At 41.7% G+C, this 18,288-nt stretch overlaps 1 protein-coding gene across 6 annotated transcripts in view; it reads right to left on the bottom strand.

The window, feature by feature from the left end:
- Nucleotides 1–18,288, bottom strand: part of KIF6 (kinesin family member 6) — a 371,498-nt gene that overhangs the window by 102,675 nt on the left and 250,535 nt on the right. The gene's annotated exons all lie outside the window — the stretch shown is intronic.

An 18,288-nucleotide genomic window follows, 5' to 3' on the forward strand; every position in this document is an offset into this window, starting at 1 on the left:
GCACTTAGGTAGAAGCCGCAGCCAACAACGTCCTCTCAAAATCAGCCTTGGAGTCGGGTTTCTGAAAATGTTGGGCCTCCAAAGATCCCAGGCAGTAGTCCCTCACCCATGGCTCGGTGCTCTCTTTTTTGCCATCCTGAAATTCAGTACCTTATTTGCTAAAGAATACAAATCAGTACTTTTGGAAGCCCTCCCTGCCCCCAACACAGGGCCCCATGGAAACCAAATGGAAAGGAAAAACATCGGAAGTGGAGAGTTTGTGCTACTGCCTTTGGGCCCAATGTCTGATTTCCTTTGGTCTGGGGCACGTGGGCCAGAGCTCATTTTCCTGGCTGCTCCCAAACAACCTACTGCTGCTTAAGCTATTGCTTAAAAATTGACAGAAGTAAAATGATGGTGAGTTGTGTTATTCATGCTGAAAAAGGATTTCCTAGTCAAAGCCAAAAATATATTTTCCTTGGGAGAGACACTTATTCACGTGGAGCCTCAGTTCCCTCTGACTGAAGAAGGAAGGAGAGAAAAGAAGAGCAGCAGGAAAGGAGGAAAAGTGAGAGATGGGGTGGATTCCAGGGGGAGATGGGGCTTGGAACTCACTGGGACTAAAAGCATGAGAAGGCTCAGAGCTGTAGGGCATGAAACTGCTTGGCAGCAGAAGCTTTCGAAACCGAAGGTTAGGGAATGGCTTTGACATAATGATATGATGAACGTCTATAACGTGCTGAACATGGAAGAGCACACAGTAATAAGAAGCAATAGACAGGGATGGGGTGTGTTTTTGAATGGAATCTCATATAAGGTTCTATATGCACTAAAATTTCTCAGTAAATGTTGACTTAGGTGAAATATACAAAAATATCCTCACATAAATAATTAGAATTCCATCATTTGGTGTGTGGAGAAGTTAAAATGAATGGGCCAATGGGAGGGAGAGGAACGAAGAATTTAGATGAGAGGAAAGGATCATCTACCAAGGACGCATGAAACATAAAGGTCAGGAGGGTCAGGAGGGATGTGAGGATGAAGGGAAAGGTCACTGGTCCGGCACTCTTGGGAATGGTGACTGGAACAAGGATTTCCCAGAGGAAATGATGACTACAGCCAGAAACTCTGGGGTGAAGGACAAGTTAGCAGCTTCTAGCATGTACAGCAAAGGGTCCATTGATGGTGGACCGAAGAAATTCATGAGATGGGAAGGTGCTAAAGGATCATATAAAGAGAAATGGGCCATCTCCCAGAAAGATGAGAAGAGACATCTGAGATATTGTCTTTATCTTCCTCCCCTCACTGTGAGGAGGACGCTCCCATGGGAAGAAGGAGGATTTTGGAAGTTGCATGAAAGACAGGGATGGCACATGTGTAGCCCTTGTGTTTCCACTTTCCTTCCTCACACCCATGGAAGACATTGCGAACCAACCACAGCATCCTTTGCTCGGAAAACTAATTATAGCACTAGAGTTTCAGCACAGTTCTTCAGGCAGCCTCTCCCAGTCGATCACCCCCGCATAGAAGCTCTTCCTTTAATAGATGGCTCCCAGATTGCTACCCAGTTAAATGACAACTGCTGTTACTTTCATTCCTGTGCTTTCAGGGGAAAACAGCTGCCTAGATCCATCCCCTTAGGAGGTGACATGCAAGTGATTTTCCCCAGGAAGCAGCATCATGTCCTAGAGTGCCTGGGTTGCTGAGAATGCCTGTCTGGGAATAGATGCCGAGGAGGCCTCCATCCATGTTTCTACACGGCCAGGATGATGCAGGTCACCACAGGAAGCAGTGCCATGTGCCATGGCTCTGTTTACTTTAAGGGCCAGGATCAGCTCAGCTACAATTTGAGGGGTTCTGGGCGGGTACAGCAGAGTATGGAATCTGAGGATGAGGGGAGGACAAAACCACTTAGCCACGGTCGAAGTGACTGCAGATGTGAAGACCCAAGAGTAGATCTTTCGGGGTGACCAAGGACACTTGCCCAACCTACTTGCTGCTTTTGATTGACAGCTTCTGGGAAGGGCTGGTGATCTAAGGCCTTGGGGTTAAAGGCCTCTGTTCAAACCCGATGATACCACCTGGGCTCAAGTCCTCAGATTAGGGCTTGCCTTGGAGTTTCCTAAATTGCCACATGAAAGATGTCAAAGGAGAACCTTTAATTAGTAGATTCTTAGGGCTGGCTTGGACCAGGCTGAAGCATGGCAGGCTTGGCAGGGGCTCTGGGGAGTGGAGTGAAGGGAAAATCTGAAGTGGGAAGCCACAGAAACCTTAGGGGACCCACCCAATGGTGGCACCACATCTAAATAAATCAAACGAGTTCTTGACTCCTGGTGCCAGAAATCACACATCCCACTGGCAACCATCCCAGGTCCAGCGGCACAGACCACGCGGGCTGGGTAGAATTAAGGGACTGTGTTCAAGGCAGGTTGTGTTTCCCTTTTGTCTTGGTAACCATGTCTGATTCACTCTCCTGCTGCAGCTGTGTCCTCCACCTGTGTCCTGAGCAGGTGAAGAAAGGCCTGGTGTGCCAACAGAGTGGACAGGCCTGGAGCCCCTGAAAGAATGGCAGCTGCTTGAGGGGAGTTGCCCCTTTCCAGCAGTGACAAAAACCTTCAAACAATAGTCCTGGAGATCATCTGCAGAAAACCTTCATTTTCCTAACCCAGCATCTCTGGGGTTTTGATTTGGGGAGCGTTCTTATTCAGGACAAAGTGCCCACGTGGGCTGCTTAGAGAAACCCGCGGACAGATGCAGGCATGGAGCTTGGAGAGCAGCCTGGGTCATGTTGGCATTTCTGCGTTTTGGAGTTAATTCAGGAATCTGGAGGCCAGCAACGTTTCCATTAAATAAGACAGCATGCTGAGGCTCCTGCTGCCAGGCTAAACTGGATCTGTGGAGTCTTTTCATCAGTTTCAGTCCCTAGATGTGGTAGCCCTAAAAGAGCCTTGGTGTCTAATTCCATATGGCCCGATATTTGGACCAACCCTGGGCATTGAGGTGGAAGGACATGTGTGTTCCAGCCCTTTGGAGGTTAAAGGGCAGTTGTCCACCAAACAGAAACGCAACATTCCTCTTCAGTTTAGAAAGAGGCTACAAATTCTGTGGAATCTGAAAAGCACAGGATTCCCTCAGTTTGAGATGTCTTGACCATTTCCAAAGGCCATGATGAACAGGGTTCTGTTGACCGTCTTCCACCCCAATGAGTTCAGTTCTTGTGTCAGCCTGTGCTCTGGATGCCGTGGCTAGAGCAGTGTTTACACGTCCTGTTGTCTGAAAAATGAGGCAAGTTTTCTAACTCTGCTTAAAATATGGAATGACTTCCACTTGGGCCTCAAATTTATTTTGACACATTTTTAAAAGAGAATTAAAGAATTACATACTAGCCTAGTAGCAAAAATGCCCATTCACTGAAATGCATGTGGATTTAAATAAAATTCTGTTTCCCTAGCTTGGAAGTAAGCATAAGGCAAAACGGAGTTTGGATACGCTGGTGTTTGTTCTTTGGGGAAAAAAAGGAAGGGCAAAATCATTTTTTTGTGTGCCTTCTATGTGACAGGCAGTGTTCCATATTTCACAAATATTAACTCAATCTTCACAACAACACTGTTGGTATAGTGGGGAGCTAACACTTATTGAGAACTTTGCACGTGCTGGGGGATTACATGTGGTGTCTCATTTAATTCTCGCAGTGACCCTGTCAACTAGGTAGTATTGGGCCAATTCTACAGGGAAGGTAACTGAGGTTGAAAGAGGTTTAAAGTGACCTCAAGACAAGTTAGTAAAATGGCAAAGCCATAACTTGATCCCAGGCCTGTCTGACTCCTATACCCTCCTTTCACCTACTGTGTTGCTAAGTGAAAATCATTTGCCAAGTAGAAATGATCCCATGTATACCAGCAAACCACTGAGGTGAGACCTATGGGGTCGGAAGGTCAGAGATGGGAAAGAAAAAAGGCAATTTTTGGAGGGTTGTGAGTTGGGATGTGGACTGAACACTACAAATGCATATGGCAGCTCAGAAGAGGGGAGATCTTTGTGAATGGGGACCTGGGGAGGACCTCAGACGGCAGGGAGGAGCCGCTTCACCTGGGAACCCGAGGCGGGTGGGGTAAGGATCAGAGGTAAAGGGGGAGTGACTGACTCATAGTGAAGCCTTGACTCTGCCATTAGGACTTCATTAGTTAGCCAACTATGTCAGGTCCAGTTAATTAATTACCTTTCCCTAATCTACACAGAGCTTGGGCTCAGAAGAGTCTCCACAATAAAACAGGTTATGCACTTAAAAATGGTTCTGTTGGACTGATGTAGGGGGATACTACAGAGAAGAGAAGGGGCAGGGTCCAGGCTCTAGAATGTGGTCTTTGGCAGATAATAATCTCCCCCCACCCCCAATGAGCAAGAGTGGTGAAAAGGATCCAGGAGGCCATCATCTTCCCATTGACCTCTCTGTATCCCAACTTCTTCTTCTCTGGAAAGCATTTCACTGTTTAAATGAAACATTTGTTTATTCACTTAGGCAGTGAGTCAACTGGTGAAGCAGACCATCTGTCAACAAGTACTGAGTATCCTATTCTACTGAAAACCCTTTTCTATGGCTAGTTACAGATAAATAAAAGAAATATTGCCCTTGACTTTATGATATAAAGCACTGGGGGTATGGGAAGGTCAAAGCTTACAGTAGAAAGTGGGAGAATACTCAGAGAGAGTGCGTTGATGGCAACATGGTAGAGATGGTGTGGATGATTGCGAGGGAGTAAAAGAAGGGGCAGGATCAGATTGTAGAGGGACTTTTCAAGGAACATTCCTTCTGAGGCAGGTTTTAGAGAAACTGAGGAGCAGGAGCTGGAGGAAAGGAGGTTGGTATTGGCCCAGCATAGGGAACAGAAAGGCAAAGCCATAGGGGTGGGGAGGAGCCCACGGTGCGCACGGCCTGGCACAGAGATTGAGTGAAGAACCTCGGGGGTTTCCTTTGGCTGCAGGGGAATTTGGGCCCAAGTGACCTCTAGGTCCAGACACCACACTCTCAACTAGTTCCCTGCTTGCTCAGGGCATTCCCAGGCAGAGGGCCACTGGAGTTTTCCACAGGCTTGTCAGGCCATTCTCCCTCCCTAAATGACTGAAGAACATTTGTTTTAGAGCTCCTCTTCTATTACTCTTGTCTATGGCTCGGGGAAAGGAAATAGGGTTTCGGGTCAGAAGACATGGGTCTGAGCGCTGGTTTCACTTATTAGCTGCATGACCTAGGATTTGCCATTTAAATTGCTCAAAGTCTGAGGCTCCTCATCTATAAAATGAAGCTCATAAGGACTCCTGTCTCTTAATGTTACTGTAAAGGGTTATTAAAAGGAGGTAGCACTTGGGGCATATCTCCATTTTGGAACTAGTGAACACCTTTGCAACGATGTATTTCCATGATTGTTTCACCTGCCCTCCTCCCTGACCCCTTAGGCCATGTGTCTTTGCCTTGTGTGTTTGTAGCCCCAGCTCCTGGCTCAGGGCCTGGAACACAGCAGACATTTCAAACAAGGTTCGTCAACTGAATGAATGAGCAAAGATGAGCTCTCTCTGGTTAACTTGTTTTTCTTAAAAGCATTATTTGTTAAACTGGACATATAGCGTGAATGCAGTTTTCTCCGTCTATATTTTACAACGAAGATAAAGAAAACAGAATATAGCTGCTATGAGTCATTTATTTAAAAGTCTCTGGCAGGATGAATGAATAAATGTGGAATATGCTATAAAAAGTAAAAAGTGTAAAAATGAGTTATTATCATCATAAGTGATAATGAATCATCTAAAAACCTACTCACAGCAGGCTGTTGAGAATGCAAGAACTACTTTAACACAGTAGGAGAGTGCCGAACGTAGGACAAATTATGGGCTAGCAATGCAGGGGGCGAGAGCGGGTTAAACTATCAGGCTGGCTCCACTGCCTCTGTGTCCTCTGCTCCCCGACCGCACCAGCAAGGCTCATTCCACAGTGACAACCTCATCTCACTGAGAAAATAAACGCAACAGGACAGGGGATTCCTCATCTCCCCAACATCACGTTTACTGGTGGCTTCCCCTGCAGTCCCAGCTTTCCTTCTGGTTACGATGGAACAAGCATCCACCATCTTATCAAAGGCCAACCCCTCCACCTGGGCTGTGGTTCCCAAACTCCTCTCCTGGCCTTCTTTTCTTACTCCTTCTCTCTTGCCCGAGCAATTTCTTCCTCGTCCTTATATTGTTTACATCAGCAAAAAACCATATTTTAAAATCCATGTTGAATTGGTTATTGTTAGATGTAGATATATTTGAATTTGTAGGTACAAAATGGGAGGTTAAAACATGCATGTTCACTGGCCTTGATTTCATTGGTGAAAAAGGAGACAAGATCATCTATTTATAGTTGGCTGGCAGAGAAGGAGACTTAAGGACATTTAGATACTCAGGGAAGAAAAAAAATACTGTCTTAACAATATCCTCCCTTCACCCCATTAACCTTCCAGTTATCTTTCCATTTCTCTGGCCCCTTTTCATAGAAAATGCCTCAACAGAGTGGTCTGCATTCACCACCTCTATTCCCTCACCTCCCATTCTCTCCTCAATCTAGTCCAGTGGAGTTTTATCCCCTCTACTCCATTGAAACTGTTGCTTCTGCATCCCCAGCGATCTCAGCATTGCCAAAACCAGTAGTCAGTTTTCTGTTCTTATTTTAGTTGACCTCTCAGGAAATGGCAGAGCAGTAAAGTCACCAACTATTCCACATGCCCCCATCCATTTCCTGGGTCCGCTGCAGTTAGGGAGGTGCATGTGACTGATTCCGCGTGGCAGGCTGTGCACAGCAGTGACAGGTGTCACCTCCTGGCTAAAGCACTCAAGAGCCACCATGCAATTCTCCATGCTCTCTCTTCTCTCACTCTGGTGATTCGTGCCATCCCAGATATAGAGTCTGCATCTGCCAGGGTCCCTGGTGATTGTGGACCAGAGCTCCCACTCCTCTCACCCACATTGTTCATGCGGCGTGAATGAGAACTAAATTTAGTTATGATAAGCTACTGAGATTTAGTGCTAATTTCTTACCAGAGCATAACCTAGTCTATCCTGACCAATGCACGGCAGCGTTCAACACAGCCAGCCCCTCCCTTCTATTGAAGCACTTCCTTCCTCGGCCTTCTGTGACATCACCCCCTCCGGATTGATCTACCTTCCTGGCTTCTTCTTTCAATCTCTAGATGTTGTAGCGTAGTAGGGCTCAGTTCTGGGTGCTCTTCTCTCAACAGGCAATTTCATTTAGTGGCATGGTTTTAATATGTATATACATCAACGGCTCCAACATTTATATCTTCAGCTCTGACCTCTCCTTGAGGGCCAATTGGGATACCTAATAGTCCTCTTGAAATCTACAATTTGAATCTCAGCCTTAACGTACCCCAAACAGAACCCGTAATTTCATACTCTATTCCAAATTCTACCCTCAGCTGTTTCCCCTAATTGCTTCCATATCAGTAAATGGCATCACTTTCTCAAGCAAAAAATCCTAGGACTCTTCCACGATTTCTCGATTCCCGTATCAGCTCCACCAGCAGATTCTGTCAGCAACCCTTTAAAAATATGTCTTACAGCTCTTTGCTTCTCCTTGTCTCTTTTTTATCCCACCCTAAGTCATGGCCGTTTCTCCCCTGGACCATCTCCTCACGGCTTTGCTAGCTTCCATCTTGGTCTTCTACAACATATTCTCCACACAGCAGCCTGCGTGATTTTTATAAGAACAGAATCACATCATTCCTTTGCTTTAAACTCTCCAGGGGCTTCCCACAGCCCCTAAACAAACCCCAGACTCCTTGACTCGGCAGACTCACATCGTCTGGTCCCTGGCTCCACGTCTTCCTCCTCACGCCGTGCCCAGAGCTCCTTTGCTCAAGACTTCTTGGCTCACTGGCCTTCTTTCAGCTCCTTAAATATGTCAATAGGATTCCTACATCTGGGCCATTACACTTGCTGTTTGTTCCTTCTGTCTGGAATGTTCTTTCCCTGAATCTTTACGGCTATCAATTCATTATTCAGTTCTCAGCTCACATGTCACCTCCTTTGGTTCCCAACTATTTCCTACTCTATTATTCTGTTTTATATCCTTCCTAGCATTTGTCACCATCTGAATTGACATGTACGTATGTATCGTGTAGACTGAAAACTCCACAACGGTGTATCTGTCTTGTTCATTGCTCCTTCTCCAGTGCTGGGAAGGAAGGAATGAAGAAGAGAGTGGTCACAGTCCTATTAGAAATAGGTCCCCCTAATAGGGACCAGATTTGCACCCTAACCCCTGCCTTCCACATCAAGCCCAACCCGCCTCCTATGAAGACCCTGACTCCCAGGTGTGAGCTGTCTCCCCTTTGCAGCCGCAATCAGAATTTTTAAAATGCCCCTTCTCTCCCAGGGGCCTGGCCTGGGTGAACTTCCACAGGCCCTTGCTGACCCGCCCCCTCATTCACCACAGCACCTCGCTCTTCTGCTCTCTCTCTAGCTTGGTTTTTACTTTTGTGGTTGTTTGTATTGTTTTCATTTTATTCTCTGCATATTAAACCTATAAATAATTATTTCTAAAGGGAGCCAAAGTAAACTCCACATATAAGTGGCGAGGGGGCTTGTGAGCACAGCTCCCCTTCCTTTTCCTGGCAAGAGCTTCCGTTTCTGAGACGGAGGAATGAGAGTCTTTGGGGATCTCTATCATCATTTCAGAATGCTAAGGGGTCAGCCAAGTTAATATCTGTGCCTGGCATTTGTATATCCTCACCAGAGAGAAGTAATTTACCATTGTGAACCATTTATATTAAGCCATTCAGGAAGGTTTCTCAGGAATTTCTCTTTCACAGATGCATTATCCTACAGGAATTCAGAGAGGAATATAGCTGATGCAGGAGGCAAGTCCTAAAGATTTAAACCCCCATATCTTTGCCAGATGAGGTAAGAATGTGTAAAAGGTATTACTTTACTTTTCCTAATTATCAAGTATATAGCTTGTCCATTGCAAACAATTTGGGAAATAAAGAATGGTGTAAAGAAGCAGGAAAAAATCACTCACAATTCCCCCCTTCTAGTTTTTTCTACGCTTGTTTTACTACATAGTTAGGATGATAATATATATATATAACTTTACAGCTTGTTTATTTCACTTAACATTATCTCATAATCATTTTTTCTAAGTCATTAAATTCTTCATGAACATTATCTTTTATGGCTGTGTAATATTTCATCATTATAGTCCATTCCCTAATATTGGACTTTTATATAATTTTATATATATGCTAGGTAAATAATGCTGCAGTGAGCATCCTGGTGTATAAATTTTATTATACATTTAATTACTTAATAAGTTAATTAATTAATTAATATAAGTATTTACCAAGTGCCTACCACATCCCAGTTACTGCTCTTGGATTGGTCAACAAAGGCCTATTTCCTCAGAAAGCTTACATTCTACTGAGGGTGACAGACAAGAGGACCAAATAAATACACACTATTAGTTAGCTCTATGAAGAGAGAGAATGCAAACTAAAGGGATGGAGAGAGATGAATGATGGGGGACGCTATTTTCCTCGGGGGGATTGGAGGAAGCTCTCTCTGAGGAAGTGGTATTTGCACAAAGGAATTTTGGATGATTTCTGTAGGCTCAATTGCTAGAGGAAGTTTGTGAATTAAAGTTCTCACTTTCTAGGAAGCCGGTTTACTCCCTGACAGTAGTTCTTAGCAGTGTCTGGAAGAAACAACAGTTCTAAGAATGCACCCTACTAGGGTATGATCTTGAGCAAGTTGCTTAATTCCCGTATTCTTTAGTTTTTCTGTGTGAAGTAGAAATAATTATACCTGCATGTGTATGTCGTGTGTGTGTGTGTGTGTGTGTGTGTGTGTGTGTGTGTGGTGGAGGTGGGAGGGTTAGGGGTGGCCACAGGGATGGGATGTTAAGGTTGTTGCATCCCAGAAGAACTGGGCCAGAGAGCACATACATGTCTGTGAAAAGGGAATGATCAGGCTATGAAATGCGGGCAGGGCATTCCAATTGATGAAACTTAACTGAAAGAGGGTTCTGGAAGGTGTGGCACGAATACTTACTGTGTGTGGCACACCTTTGCTGGTCAGTAACGTATACCGAATGAAAGGAAGACCCCAATGTCTTGAGAAGAGCTTATTCAGGCTGGGCAGCTGAGAAGGAAAGTCTTAGGTGATTGCTCACACAGCGTGCAGTGCAGCTCATGATGTGGCAGTCAGACACTACGAAGAAAGCCCCTTTTCATTCATAAGCCTGCAAAGAGGTGGTATCCTCAGCTTTCTCATTCATATAACGGGGCAAGTAATGTTTACTTCATAGGGCTGTTTTGAGGTTAAAAGGAATTGAAATACGGAAAGGATGCAACATTGTGACTCATTCCCAGCAGACTCTCGATAAATGCTTGTTTCCCTCCCTCATCTTGTATAACTAGGTAGGAAAGGATCGGGGATAGCAAGAGGGAGAACAGTAGCATAAAGCACCGAGGGGGCTCTAAGTAAACTTTATGTCCCCAAACCCCAGAACCAGATGGTGTATTTGCTTATGCACCATCACTTGGGTTGTACTCTTTTGAGTTCTCAGATCTAGAATAATAAAGCCATTTTGTTCAATGTAAGATAATTAATGTGTGCTGATATTGAAAAAACCTCCAAGGAAGGAGTTTCAAGATCCTGACTGACGGCTAATGGGAAGCAAAGTTATCAAAGGCACCCATTTAGCATCTTACTTAAATGCTCTCCTCATTGAAAATGATTAACCTGATTAGGAAAACACAGCTCAAATCATATTCCATTATTTCCTTTGGGTCTTTCCAACAGAATCTCTCCTTTAGATCAAGGTCGCTCCACCTCCACAGGCCCTGCTTTAACCACCCTGCTATGTCAGACTTTCCTCCACTATATCTTTCTGATCCAGGCAGAGCCTCTTTGTAAGGTGTGCCCTACTGGAGACCAGGCACACCCTGTTGGTTAGTGCATATTTGTATGAAGTGGGACACATGCATTAGACATGCCCACCAGTATCATTCTTCCCTTTCCCAAACTCCAGTGATGCCTGGGGATTCCTTACTCTTGAGGCATCCAGCGGAAACCACACTGCTGGCCTTGTAGCTCTTACTTGTGTTTATCTTCTACACTCTTTGCTCTGTCTCTTCACATGGTAGCAGCACATGAGCAGATTTTCTCTTAGTTCTTGCAATAACAGCTTTTGTCTGACTTCTTTCCTCACTGTTTAGTTGGTTTTTTTTTTTTTCAGCCTCTTTTCTTAAAGCCAGAAGCAGAACTGGATTGTGGAAAACAATGCTACGGGCATGGGGCCCTGATTGCTGTCATCTGCTACAATGACAGGAAGAGGAGAAGGAAGGAAAGGATGCTAAAAGTGAAGTAGCATGATGAAGATGAATCTAAATTTGATTTGGTTAAAAGCTTCTCAGATGGACATTCCTCGGTGGTGGAAAATGTCCCCTGGCGGATGCTCTAGGACCTGGTTAACTGTTTGTAGTTTGCATAGCTGGGTAGAAAGACTGTCCTCTCTTTTCAAGCCCAAGAAGCTGCCTTTCACTTCACTGGGTTCACTAATGAGCTTTGGACTGCCTTGGGCAGTAATTTGCTCTCTGAATATAAAGAATGCAAAGAGTGAACAGGCTGAAAGCCCCTCTGGCTGGGCTTCCTCTTGTTACAAACAGCCAGTCTTTGAACTTGTAATTATGAGTCATGGGGCTCCCAGTCTGGCTCGAAAGTGACTCATTTTAAGCAAATTATCAGTTTTTGCCCTGTTACCAAATGCTGTGATCAGCCATTCTGCATGAAAAAAGGAATAGTTTTATTAAAAGACCAGGATGTGTGGATGGAGAATGAATTGCACTATGCTTTCCCGACGTATGGACCAAAGTCAAGCTCAGCCCAGTGTAAGCCAAGCAACAAAATACAAAAATGGCAGAGAAAGCAAACGATCGGGAAAATTCATTTGAGAACAGATGCAAAACCAACTCTTGCAGCCAAGAGCATACAATTCTTATAATGCTATGATTCCTGGACATTCTCCCTGCCCCCCATTCCAATTCACTTGGACCTACTGAAATGGAGGTCAAGGAAGAAATATCTTTCTTTGGGTTGATTTAACCCACAACTTTGTTAAAGAGTCAGTGATGATAGATGCCTCTGAGTTGCCCAAAGCTGTTACTTAGACAGATGGACTGATAGACACAGCAATCAGAGTAAATAAATGGCATTTAGTGATGAGTCTGTGGTGGAAAGGGAATTTCAAGGCCTTCTGTCAGCCCTCTCCTGAGGACACCTGCTATATTCATGGTCTTTGGCTGAGGAAACATTTGAAATGATCATTACCACTTTGTCAGTTGCAAGAATAGTAACTGATCTGAAAAGGCAATTTTTCTTCTCTGATGCCTTGGGTATGATTAACACTTTCCAGGACCACACTGAGGGGAAATGGGCCCAGAATGAACCAGAAGGCTATGTGGTCCAAGTATGTGTTCTTTGGAAGAATAGTTTGAAATTTCTAATTAATCCCTTTAAATAGCTGCCCATTCATCTATACCACTCTAGAAGATTCCATAAGCTACAAGGGGAACTTGGCTCTCGGTTAAAGTGTCTGACTTACAAATTTTACATCCTTTCCAAATTACTTTCAATTTAAAACTGCCTTTCTTGTTTCTTGAATCCATTATTTCTTGTCCCTTTCATAGAAACCATGGTTACCAAACGGCTATTTTTATATGTTTCCAAACCCTCAAAATAAAATCCATTAATAAATCACTAAATACTTTTGAATATCATCTTCTATTCTTCCTGACAGTCATTGTAATTTAATTACATTGTAATTGATAAAGAATCAGCAAAAGCCCTGAAAAGTAAAGGCAGACTCTAACAGTTAGCAGTTATCTCCTAATTGGTAATTCCAGTGCACATTTTTCAATTCCCATACCTCTCAGTATTTGAATATTCCTTAATTATTAAAACTTTCTTCTCTTGTATCTTGCCATAGTTCCCTCCTTTTTCTTCCATGTCTGTGACTTCATTCTGAGCCTCCTTTATTGGCTTTACACTGCCTGCTCACCTAAGTGCCACAACTGATGATGGGGAGGTCAGTAGGGATGGAAAGGAAGTGTGGATTTCAGTAGACATTTCTTATGGAACATGATGACTAACTAGCTGTGTGAGTATATATTAAAACTTTGTAATGCAAATAATGGAAACCTAAACTTTAAGACGGCTTAAAAAATGGAATGCATTAGTTCAGGTAATTGAAAAATGCAAAGACAACGCTTGCTTCAGGCACTCTTTGATACAAAGATTCAAAAAGCAAAAGAAACAGAAAAGACTGATCTGAGGAAATCGCTCAAAATGCAGCACAGACATCTGAAGAGATGGAAAATATGAAAGAGAGATTGAGAGGTAAAGAGAGAGTAATAAGGTCTAACACATGTCTAATAGGAGTTCCCAAAGAAGAGAATAGAGAGAACGGGGAAGAGGCAATATAAAAGAGATAATGGCTCTGTATTTTCCAGAAAGACTAAATATGTGAATCCTGGCATTCAGGAAGCACAATATATCCAAGGCAAGAAAAACAAAAATAAAACTCATTCCCTAGACATAATATTGACACTGAGAGCACCAAAGGCAGGAGATATTAAAAGTAGTCAGGGGTTTAAAGAGGCATATTGCTTACGAAGGAATGGCAATTAGATTGTCAGCATACTTCCTAATGATAACAATGGAAACAAAACGACAATAGGATAGTATCTTTAAAGTATTGAGGGAAAATATGTATCAACCTAGAATTCTATACTCAGCTAAAGTGCCATTCAAATTTGGGGAACAAAACGCTTACTTCCCACTCCACTTCTATAGAAAGCTCAAACTCTAGCCTCACTTCCAACAGACTTTACTGCAGCTACACAAAGTTTTCACCAGTATCCAAAAACACTATGTCCTCTCATGCCTTTGGGCTTTTGCGACACCACTTCCTTGACTTGAAATGCCTTTTTCCACATGGCAGACTCCAAATCATTCTTCTGTTTGACTTCAGGAAGAAGAATGTTGAATCCAAAAGAAGGAAGGGAGACAGAATAAGAAATAGTAAAATAAATAAATAAGTTACAAGGTAAATCTAAATAAGCAGTACCTGTATATAACAATGTTAATACTATTTATTAATTTGGAAAAAAGGAAGAATAAAAATAAATCTGGTCATATATTGGACAACAATAACATTTAAGATGGAGAAAGCTTTGGATTAAAATGTCCTAAGGGTCTCGTATTGTATAGGAAGAGGGCAGAACTATTAACTAACTTGAGACTTCATAAAGTAAAAATTGCTTGTTGAAATTTAAGAATAACAGAAATAGCATACAAAATGTCCAAGACAATATAGAAAAATGAAAGAAAAAACTCTCAGTAAATCTACTGGAAGTAGAAAAGAAAAAAGAGCAAAGACAAATTATAGTAAATGGAGAGGACAAATTAAATAAAACAATGAAATCCAAGATGTTAGTAATCACAATAAATGGAAATAGATCAAATTCACCAGTATAATAGTAAAGATTGTCAGATTGGATTTTTAAAATCCAAATATGTGCTGTTGATAAGAGACATCTAAAATACAAGGAACTTGAAAGTCTGAAAGTAATAGGATTGAAAAAGATTTCAAAGCCAATGCTAACCAAAAGAAAACTAGTGTAGAAAGATTAATATCAGGAAAATAGATGTTAAACAAAGTGCATTGCTTGGGGCTAATAGGCTTGCTACACATTTATATAAAAAAAGAGATCACAAAGCAGATATAATAATTTATAAATTGAAAGTACTAATAGTATAGTATTAAAATGTATAGAACCAAAGTAAACAAATTATCAAAAAAAGGCTAAATCTATTACCATAATGAGATATTTTAATATACCTTTTCAATACCTGAAAGATCAACTAGACACAATGAATCAAAATATTGCGAATTGGAAATAACAGGGTTAATAAACTTAAGCCAAAGAACACACAAAATTCTATACCCCAAAATGAGAAAATATAAATTCTTTTCATGCATACATAGAACAATGACAAAAACAAACACGTTTTAGGTCTCAAATCGGGTCTCAACAAGTACACAGATTTAGTCATAGAAACTACGTTCATTGGTGACAGTGCAATAAAATTAGAAATTAATAACAAAAAGACACTTTAAAAAAGTCCATATGTTCAAACATCTCAAAATTACTCATGAGTGAAAGAAAAACTAAAAAGGAAAGTACGCGCTATTTATAACGATGTTAATGTTTTCATATCAAATCTTGTGCATGAAGCTAAACCAACAATTAGTGGCAAATTTTTAGCTTAAGAATTATATTAGAAAACAAGGGAGACTGTAAGTTAATGAAATAAGCACACATCTTGGGAAGGTAGAAAAATGACATTAGAATAAATCTCTTACAAGAAGGAAGGATATAATAGGAACAAATCTGTTACACCATTCCTCTGCTTACCGAAATATCCTGCTTACTTCCCATCTGCCCTTACAGAAAGTCCAAGTTCTAGCCTCAAATCCAAGGATCGTTTATTCCAGCTACACAAATTTTTTCACCAGCATCCAAATACACCATGTCTTTTCAGGTCTTTGCAAAACTGTCTCATGGGCTTAGAATGCTTTTTCCTACATGTCAGGCTCTAAGTCATTCTTCTAATTTCAGTTCAAGTGCTACCTCCTCTGGGAAAACTTTCATGACTCCTACTGGCAGAATTATTAACTTCATTATTGCATTCTTTCACATTCATTTCAGTATACAATAAATTTTTGCTATATGAAAATGAGTATGCCTGCATGAATAAAAGTGCTAAACTGAATGTTCCAAGAAGAGTTTTTGAAAGAGGTCAGTCTGAAGCTAGAATTTGCTTAAAGCCCACCTAGAGCTTGTTCAAGGCCCAACTTAATAAGAACAGGAGTAACCTACTGAATCCTGGTTAAGATTTACTGAGCACTGCTCTGTACCAGTCAATAGCTGAGGAGAGAGGACGTATTCTTCATGAGCATATGACATGGGCAACTCTATTGTTGGCTAACCTAAAACTTGTCCCTAATTCTCTTCACCTTTGCCCTCTCCTTCTTGACCCCTCGTTGCACTTTTTGAGGTTGGCCAGCTTTGGAAGGGAGGAATTTAAAAAAAATTACATGCTATTTAAAAAATAGTATCAGAGGAATTTTATTGAATTGTAGGTTGGGGTTGAAGAGGCTGGAGGCATAGAGATTTGCACAGTATTCAGGCTTGATTTGGAGGCCTGGTCTCACACTATGAGAGTGAGATAAAGGTGAGGAAATAGGGGAATTTAGTTCAGAGGAATGACAGAAAGGACACCGTGAGGTTAGGTGTTAAACGTTCAAAGAGATGAAAACTGAAGCCCCACGTCAGAGGAAGGATGAAGGTGCTATCCTTTTCAGCGATGAAGCTGAAAGTAGAGAGGGTTTAGCAAAATTCAGTTCAATGTAGTCCTTTTTGTTTTAGGTGTTTATAGGATATAAAAGTTAGGCTAAGGATTGTCCATTTGACATATTAATACAGAAAACCTTAATAGATTTTCTCACTGAGAACTTCAGTTTTCTGGATTTTCTTTAATGTTAAACATTTGATCTATGCTGAAGACCCACTACTGATACCTCAAGCTCCATATCTAACCATTCGGTTAACGAATATTCACTGAATACTTTCTTTGTACAAGTTCCCAGCCCTTATAATCTAGTAAACAAAAAAGTGATATATATATATATATATATATATATATACAAACTACTATAGAAAAGGCAGAATATGATAAGGTCTATAAGACAGAACAGCTACATTACTCTGGGCGTCTCAGTTGAGATATCTAGTGGGCCCTCCGTTATTTGATTCCACCCCATCTCTGCAAACTTAGTATTCTTCAACATGGACCATTATTCTCCAACATACACCTCTACCCTACTTAGGTTACCTATGGTCTCTTTTCCCAGCGGACCATGTTTATTGTATCAGTTAGGAAATGCTTTCAGCTGCAAGTTTTATCTGTCTATTAATGTCTTAAGTTATAAGGACAGACGCAGTTTTCTTAGCAAGAAGTTCAAAGCTAGGCAGTCTCACCAGTTCAGTGATTCACCTCACGATCTTGGGTTAGTATTTCATCGTTCTTAGTGTATTGATTTTTCATCCTAATCTGAGTTGCCTCATGGTAACAAGGTGTCTGCTATAGCTCCAGGCATCACATAATATTCACATTCAAAGCAGGATATTTTTTTAAAAAAAATTACATGTTTTAAAATTATTTGTAGAATATTTGGAGTAAACTTTTAAAAATAAAAGAAAATGGGGGCCAGCCCAGTGCCATAGTGGCTAAATTTGTGCTCTCCACTTTGGAGGCTCGGGGTTCGTGGGTTCAGATCCCGGCACAGACATTGCACCACTCATCAAGCCACATTGTGGCAGCATCACACATAAAATAGAAGAAGACAGGCTCAGATGTTAGCAAAGTGATGATCTTCCTCAAGCAAAAAGAGGAAGATTGGCAACAGATGTTAGCTCAGGGCCCATCTTCCTCACACACAAAAAAAATAAAGAAAAGAAAAGAAAATAATCTCTAATTGGACTACCACGAGATAGTAATTATAATATTTGAGTGTATTTTCTTCTAGACTTTTTTCTGTGCATGTTTAGGTCTATGGAACTAATTGAAATTATATCATAAACAAAACTTTGCATTCATGTTTTTCATTTCTCATCACATCATGAAACATTTCCAGTGTAATTAAAAATTCTTCAAAAACATTTAAAAAAATAACTTCATGAAATCCCATCAGAGGGCCATTCTTTAACTTATTTAACCATATTTTTATATCATCACTTCTCTTTTCTGATTTCCCACAGTGACTGCCAATTGTCTTTTGTATTAAATAAAAATTCCAACTCTTGGACCCTGTCAGGTGCTGTCATTCCACATCTGCCTCTACCCTCCAGCTGGTGTTTCATGTTCCAGCCAAATAAATTGGCTCACTCCTTCCCGTATAGGACTAGCCCCGCTCCCTCTAAGCCGTCATTCATTGTCTTCCTCTTACATCTCTAACAAAGCATTGCTCTTCTTCAAATTCGCCTGAGGTGTCATTCCAATAATCTCCCGCTGTCACTTTCTTTGTATTTCACATAGCCCAGTTCATCTAGTGTACATGTTTATGACTTCGACAGTTTGCTGTCTGTATTTATGTTTCTACCAGGGGTGTTATGGTCTGATAGGGTGGCAGGCGTC

This window comes from Equus przewalskii, chromosome 19 (genome assembly GCF_037783145.1).
Source record: "Equus przewalskii isolate Varuska chromosome 19, EquPr2, whole genome shotgun sequence".
In the NCBI taxonomy this organism is placed as follows: domain Eukaryota; kingdom Metazoa; phylum Chordata; class Mammalia; order Perissodactyla; family Equidae; genus Equus; species Equus przewalskii.